The sequence below is a fragment of the Camelus bactrianus genome, chromosome 9, assembly GCF_048773025.1.
Source record: "Camelus bactrianus isolate YW-2024 breed Bactrian camel chromosome 9, ASM4877302v1, whole genome shotgun sequence".
Lineage (NCBI taxonomy): Eukaryota > Metazoa > Chordata > Mammalia > Artiodactyla > Camelidae > Camelus > Camelus bactrianus.
The window spans coordinates 40,770,625-40,778,635 of NC_133547.1; positions in this window are offsets into that span (position 1 = coordinate 40,770,625).

The following is an 8,011-nucleotide window of genomic DNA, read 5'->3' on the forward strand; positions in this document are numbered from 1 at the left end:
GGTTTACTCAGGAAAAAATCAGCTACTTGTTTTTATCTCACACAGCTGTGAGAAAATGAGCCTACTAAACTATACAAAATGATTGAGAACATTTGTTTCTCAGCATTTCAGACTGGCTGGTGGCAACACAGAATGAAATAGCCTTTAGGCAGTACTTTTCCAAGCTGTCCTCTTCCTTATGAAGGAAGGTGTAAACATTTGAGACGCACTTATTTGATTTATTCACAGAAAACTGAATTTACAGAGATGTCCTAGAAAAAAATATTAAAATACGCAGTTAGAGAAAGAACTGGGCACCTGCCCCACAACAGGACAGAACCCACCCTCATAAATAGATGAGATTTAATTCCCTTATTAACTTAATTAGTTAGCTCACGAATTCCCTCCTCCATTATTCAAATAGATATTGAATTTCTACAATATGTTCTACCATTGCTTTGCTTTTTATTCTTATTACCCAATAGTAAAATGTGGGGAGATTTCACCGTTAAACACTATACAGCTCCTAGTTTTTTTCTTCTCTGTGAGCACACCTTTCCCACACTATCCAGTGTAAAACTGCATGCAGTGGGTTCAAGGACACACCTAATCACTGCTGTGTGAGTGTGTGCTTGTGAGGAGGAGAGGGAGAGGGAAAGATTCAAAAGCCTTTGCAGTCAGCTGCGGGAAATGGCAAAGGAGTCTTCACATGCCCCACGGACCTGGTCACAGCTCTGTAGCATTGAACGGTTGCTTTCAGGGGCCATTCCCTTTCTTTAGTCCATTGGCCCACCTTCAGTGCCCTGGGGAAATTTTGGCATCCCATTCTATTTTCATACTCCTATTGAAGGCTGGGTTATTGTTTTTCTTTCTTATCGTTTTGCCCATTCTGCCGAATCCAGATGTCTCTACTTCTGCCTGACGCCCCCCAGAACACCCATCTCTCTTCCTGTCCACTAAGTTGCATATCTCTTTCCCTATCACTAATCTTCATCAGAGCCCTGGCTCTCAGATCTCTCAGACTCAAGAAATCCCAAGAAGCGGCCCTGGTAATGAACTCAAAGAAACATTTTCCTAGTGCGAATGCCTTACATGACAGGACGCAGGGACAGGCTGGAGAAAGAGAAAGGTGCAAACACCTGCAAGTGTCTAAGTGCTGGCAACCAATGCTCACACTCTGAGAGAATCAAGACCACCGGGATCTTTGAGATGCTCTGGCATAGCCATTTTGTTTCACAGAAAAAGATACTGAAGACCAGAGAACTGGCCCAGGTTCTTACAGTTAGCAAGCACCTAAACTGCCCCCATCCCTTGGCTCTTGGCTCAGTGCTCCTCTGTCCCTCATAGCTGCCATTCTAACCCATTGCCATTTTGCTGCCCCAAACTGAGGCTTAATGAGGGTTCCCTTATTTCTACCAGGAGCAAAGCAAAGCTACTCTGATTGGCTGGCTCTAAGGCCAGCTTATCATCCACGTAACTCTTTAAAGCTGAATGCAGCCCCTCCCAGAGTCAGGGAATTGGGAAAAGTCAGTATCAGAATCACTACGCAGCACTTAGAGAACTCCCCTGACCCTCCTGAGTTATTGCCCTGCTGTTCCCCTCAAAACACCACCAGCAAGTCCTCAACATTTTCAGAAGCATGTTTTTTGGATTTGTACCTGCTGATTAAATAATTGAAAAAAACTACTGGAGCACAAACATAATCTCATCCCATGTTAGTCATCCCTGGATAGGGAAGAGAGAATTATGTTAATGTCGGCAATTTCTATTCTGCTTATGTCTCCGGAGCCCATCGCTCTGGCCCACAGAGCATGAGCTCATGAGCTCATGGTTTAATTGGGTTAGAAATTAAATGAATACTTCTTTTCCTCTAAAGGAGAAGGAGAGCTGCCCCATACCAAGACTAGCAATTAAAACTGCAAGAAGATACTTGGCAGGAGTGTCAACATTGAGGCACATGCTAAGTGGAGAGAAACAAAAGCTCTCACCTCCAGAAAGAGCCACGAAGTTTGAGAGAGGGCAGCACTCACTGTTGATAGGTGTACATGGGGGGAGGGGTGACATAAGATGGATTTACAACAATCTAGGTAAACTCAGAGACACACATATGAGAGAAAAGGGGAGACTAAATTATGCTGTACTTATGTGTTTTTGTTCTTTGTGAAGATGAAAGAAAATTCCAGATGAAATGACTAGTTAGTTGAGATGATTCTAAAACTCCTTCCCTATTGAAATTCTGTCGTGTCACAGGAAACTCAAACCTAGCGTCGCGAGCCCACTGAGCCCATTGATGGAGTTACACACTCACTCAAAGTGTCCCCATTATTACTGGGAGTTCCCAAATAAGTGTCACCTGTGTACCCCTCAACCCAGTCTGTTAGCTACAGCCACTGTGAGGTGCCTGATATTTGCCCAAAAGCCCCTTGAAGAAGCATCGCTGCTGCTGCTGCTCCTTCTTAGAGGTCAGTGTCATCCCAGGGTGTTGCCTCTAACAGCTTCCAAAGCTGCCAGGCAAAGGTGGAGAGACTTTGCTGCCCAGAATCTCAAAAGGCTCTCAATAAAAAAATTCTGACTTCAGGTGTTCATCTTTCTAACCCTAAATATTCAGATCAAGGGGACATGTGAATAACACAATGAACTAGTCTTTACTGATTGCCCATTATGTGCCTGGCACTTCTGTAAACTGGAATTATCATAAAGAACACAGAGACTTGGTCCCTGTCTTTATCACTATCCTCTTCTTACTCCTTCTTTGCTCCTAGTTCCCATCCCTCCAAATACTATTATCTCACCTTTCTGAGTTGTAAAGTTCCCGTGGATGCTGATGAATGAAAAAGATCTTGGAAGAAGGTGGTACTGGGGAGAGAGGAGCTCTCCATAGTGGCAATGTTGGGACTTCAGCTCGGCCAGGAAAGATGCCCTGGATATCTGAAAAATTCACATACCTAAATTGCAGAGACAATCACATTCTATCTAACTGGTCAATGATAACTCAGTTTACCTGATTGTGTTAGTATGTGGACGGAAGGAAGGAGTTTGGAAAAACAGTTTAATGATTACAGTGAGTATTTTAGTCTTGTACATTTTGTGTATTTGCAAAATATGGTATACTTGTAGCAATATATGCCTCCTCCTCTAACTTTGATTCATTAATTCAGAAAATATTTATTGGGCACGTATTATACGCCAAACATCAGTCTGATCAATTGGGACGTAGCAAAGGGCAAGATGGACAAAAATACCTTCTTTTAGAGAGCCTGCACTGTAAGATAGTCAATATAAACTATAAATAAGTAAAAATAAACAGTATATTAGTTAAATGTGCTCAGGAGAAAAGTAGAACAAGAGGAGGCACAGGAATTTTTTGGGGGGGGGATGGCAGGTGATCAGGGAAGGCCTCCCTCAGAAGGTGACATTTGACCCCTGAAGGTGACAAGGGAGCAAGCCATGCAGATATCCCCAAAAGAACAGTCCAAGCTTCAAGAACAGGCAAATGCGAAGACCTAAGGTGAAATGCTGCCTGGAATATCCGTGGAAGGGCAGTATGGTCTCAGCTCAGAGTGAGGGAAGGGAGAGCACTGGAGGCCAGAGAAACACAGGGCCGGATCTTGTAGGGCTTTGCGGGTCCTTGAAAGGACCTTGATATTTACTCTGAGATGGGAAGTCACTGAGGGTTTTGAGCAGAGGGTACCATGATCTGACTCTCGTTTTCACAGGATTAATTCCAGCCACTAATTGAAGAGTAGACTGAAGGGGCAACGGTGGAAGCAGGGATTCTAATGAGCAGAATATTGAAATAATGGAAGTGGGAGGTGATGGAGGCTGGCACCGGGGGAGTCGGCAGAGGAAGCCAGGAGAAGGCATGACATACTTTTTCATAATTCAGAATGTTAACTTCATTTTACCTTATTGTAACATGTGGTTTCTCTGGCAATATAAAAGTTCAGTTTTTGGATGATGAAAGGAGTTAATACATATAAAGTGCCAAAATGGCCCCTGGCCTATGGCAAGCATTTGATTGGTGCTAGTTATTGCTTATTTTCTATATTTTCTGTCAGAGCCGTTTCTAAAAAGGATTTGCTATAGCTAATAAGCAACATTGTGCATCCATATACATAATTGGTTAAAATGAAAATAAAGATCAGAAATCATGTATAGGAGGAGAGGATCATAATTGGATCAGAAATTAGACTATTACTATAATTAAGCACTAATTCAATTCTAGGCTTTCTGACAGCCAAGACAAGAAACGAAATCCCAGAATTTATAAGATTCTGTCTAATAAAGGGAACAGCAGTTTTTAGGAGACCCAGAATTGTCCTTGGCACTAAATTCCCATGGAGTCTGAATATAAAGGACTCTGATTATTAGTATATAATGTCCTCAGCAGCAATTCAGAAGGTAATACAGAGACATTCTTTGTTTGGCTCTCTCTTTTATTGACTTACAATCGAATTATTAAATAATAACTCAGTGAAGCCATTAGGGAGACAGCCTGCTGTAGTGAGTAAGCACCAGATAAGTTCTCAGAAGAACTAAGCTTGAGACCCGATGTACCTGTGTGAGCTTCAGTACACTTAACCTTTTCGAACCTTAGTTTCAACATCTATAAAATGGGCCCTATGCTAAGTCCATTTCTAACTACCTGGCTAAATTGTGAGGAGTGAATGAGATGATTGATTTAAATACCTTTCTCATTCAGTCGATTACTGAGGGTCGTTCCTCTATGTTCCAGTCACTGTTAAAAGTGCTGAGTGAAGAAAAAAAGAAAAAAACAAAGTCCAATAGAAAACAAACTATGGTTACCAAAGGAGAAAGGGCGGGGAGGGATAAATTAGAGGTTGGGGATTAACAGACACACATTACTATATATAAAATAGATTTAAAAAAAATCAAGGATCTACTGTATAGCGCAGGGAACTATATTCAATTTCTTGTAATCACCTATAATGGAAAAGAATCTGAAAAGAAAATATATATGTATGTATATATATAACTGAATCGCTTTGCTGTACACCTGAAACTAACATTGTAAATCAACCACACTTCAATAAAAATTTTTAAAAAATACACAAAAAACCAAAAAGCAAAGTCCAGGCCCACTTCCATGAAGCTTTTGTTCTAGTAGGGTAAGACAAACACATTTAAAAAATACATGTACAAAATGTGGTGATAGCAAGGGCATGAAAAAAAATTAAAGGGGGTAAGGAGATAAGAGAGCAAATCTAGGAAAACAGGGAGTTAACGGGTGCCCTGGCTGCCCTGCCAAATGTCACCTGCCATCTGCACTTTTGACTGGAGTCTACTTCATGAAATTATTCATTAGTTCGATAAACATTTACAGAGCTACTCCCATGCGCCAGAGTCTGGGTGGTCAGTTGAATACTGCCAGTTTATTTTCAAATTGATCCACTCCCATCTCCTGACTTGCCATCTTGTGAGCAGCAGTCCAAGTGGCCTAGGCCTGATACCCAGCTTCAAAGCCCCAACGTGCAGCTGGCCCCCAGCACTGTCCCCTCTCCTTCCTGAAACTGGTTGAGGGCATGAGCTGTGGTTGCCCAACCATGTGGAATCCAGCACTGGAAGGGGGACCGCCTGTACTTTTCTTTTTTAATGCCCTCACCATTCTTGTTAGAAAATAATGGAAGGCCCTCACTGCCGTTGCTGTGTGCAATTGCTCCTCCGCCATCTGGCAGCTCCCTAGGCTGCTGGTTGGATTAGCAGACATCTTTCGAAAGCAGGTCAGTGTAGTGGTTAGCAGCCATGGTGTCTGAGTCAGCCTGCCTGGGTTGAAGGCTCAGCTCTGCCACTTACCAGCTTTGTGGGCTTGCGTAGGTTTGACTTAATCTATCTGTAAAATGGGATGAATGACGACACCTTCCTCATAGGATTATTATGAGGATTTTCTGAGTTAGTCTTCGGAACTTAGAATGGAGCCTGGAACACATTAGCTACTCACTAAGTGATAAGTATTAATATTTTCTGCACCTGTGTGGCCAATTCCTGCATTGATTCCAGCTCATGACTTATGAAGGGCCAGCCTCTATCTTTTTTATGCCTCTGGTCTTCCCTTGCCCAACAAGGAGTTTTTGCCAATATACTTTTCTCTAAGGCAGTGAGCAAACTTTAAAAAGGATAGCTTTGAATTGGCCAAAGTTTTCCATTTCTCTCCATTTCCTGGGCCACAATCCTCATGCAAGCCACCTTCATCTTTAGTCTGGACACTTACCAGGTCCGTGAGTCCTGCATGATTTGCCTCCCTAAATTCTGTTCTCTATTCAACAGGCAAAAGGATCTTTTTAAATTGCAAATTTGATCAAGTTACTTCTCTGATGAAAATGTCCAATTTCTTTCTATTCATTTCAGATAAAATCCAAAGGACTTCCTCTGGCCTCCAAGACCCTGTATAATCTAGCTTGACATGCTTTCTGATACTCAAACATGCCAAGCACAATTCCCACTGCAGTGTTTTGGCCCTGCTGTCCCTTCTGTTTGAATACTCTCTTCAGATCTTTGCATGGATGATGCCTTATTCAGATCTCAGCTCAAACAGAGGCAGCAGAGGGTAGTGGTCACAAGCACGACTTTAGAGACAAACTGCTGGGGTCTACATCTTGGGCTTCACCACTTCCTAGCTGTGTGACCTTGGAAAAGTTACTCAGCCTCTCTGTGCCCCAGGTTCCTCATCTGTGATAGGTGTGATAATAACACCTACATCACAGGATTTTTGGAGGTTTAAGTACATTAGCACTTGTTTTAAAAAAAAACTGTGATTGGCACACAGTAAACGCTATTTAAGTGTTTAGACATTAAAATGTTATTTTCTCAAAAAATCATTCTTTGACCCAATTCAAGTTACTACCTTCCCCATGACCGTCACTTAACATGAAAATGCCTTGTTTTTATTTCCTTCGTGGCACTTGCCATCTGTGATCATTTATTTGTGTATTGATTGGCCCTCCCACTAGATTTTGCTCATGGCAACAAAAACCTTGTCTGCCTGATTCCTTAAGGACCTGTAATCCTGTCTCTCAGAACTGTGTTTATGTTCTCAATAAACATTCATCACATGAAAAAAACAGAGTTCAAATTTCTGCCAGTACAGTGACTTTTATTAAGATGCTTGACCTCTCTAGGCCTGAATTTCTTCAACTACCAAATATGCATACATAATAGTACCTATACCTCCTTTATACCTCCTTGTTGTTTTGACATACAAGCCAAATGTTAATGGTGATTATCTCTGGGAGATGGGATTACAGGGGATTTATATTTTTCCATTTGACTCATCTATCTTACTTTTAAAATAATGAGCAAGGATTTTTTGGTAATTAATGTGACTTTAAAATCAAATAAGGATTTAACACAGTGCCTGGTTCACAGTAGGTATTTAATAAATAGCCAATCTTAATACTACTAAGCTTTTCAGTAAGTCTGAAAGGGCTTCCTTCCTCTGTGGCACTGGCTATTGACGTACCCCAGTCTGAGGCTTGGGACTCAATCATGACCAGCCCCCAGCTGGGAAGACCAGCCCCATCTCTAAGGCCAGCTTCAGAAATCAGAGTAAAGCGGGGAGGATGGGTGGCTGTCAGCTGAGGGGCTCTCTCTTTTAGACCAGCTCATTCACACCCTTTGGTGCCCAAGTTCATCTCCTGATTCTGGGTGGATGAGCTTTCAGCAGTGCTTAGTATGCATCCCACACCCTGCAGGCTGCAGAGAATATTAACATGGCAAATTCCATTGTTTATTTCCCCCAAAATCATTTTCAGCGGTGAGGAAAGAGATTGTGCCCAGCTGCTGGAATGTAATCAGGAGCAGATCTGCACAGCCCTGGGAGATGGGGCTGGTACAAAGCTATGATTCTTCAGCTAGTGAATTTCCAGTACAAGGGCTGGCCCATTCCTCCCTAACAGGGTGGAGGGACCAAATGCTTATTCTTTGTGGGCTGGGGGAGGGGAGTGGGAGATCCCTGGCACAGGGCCATCTGCAGCACAGAGGCTGGTGATGCAGGCGGCAGGGGAGCTGGGCTGAG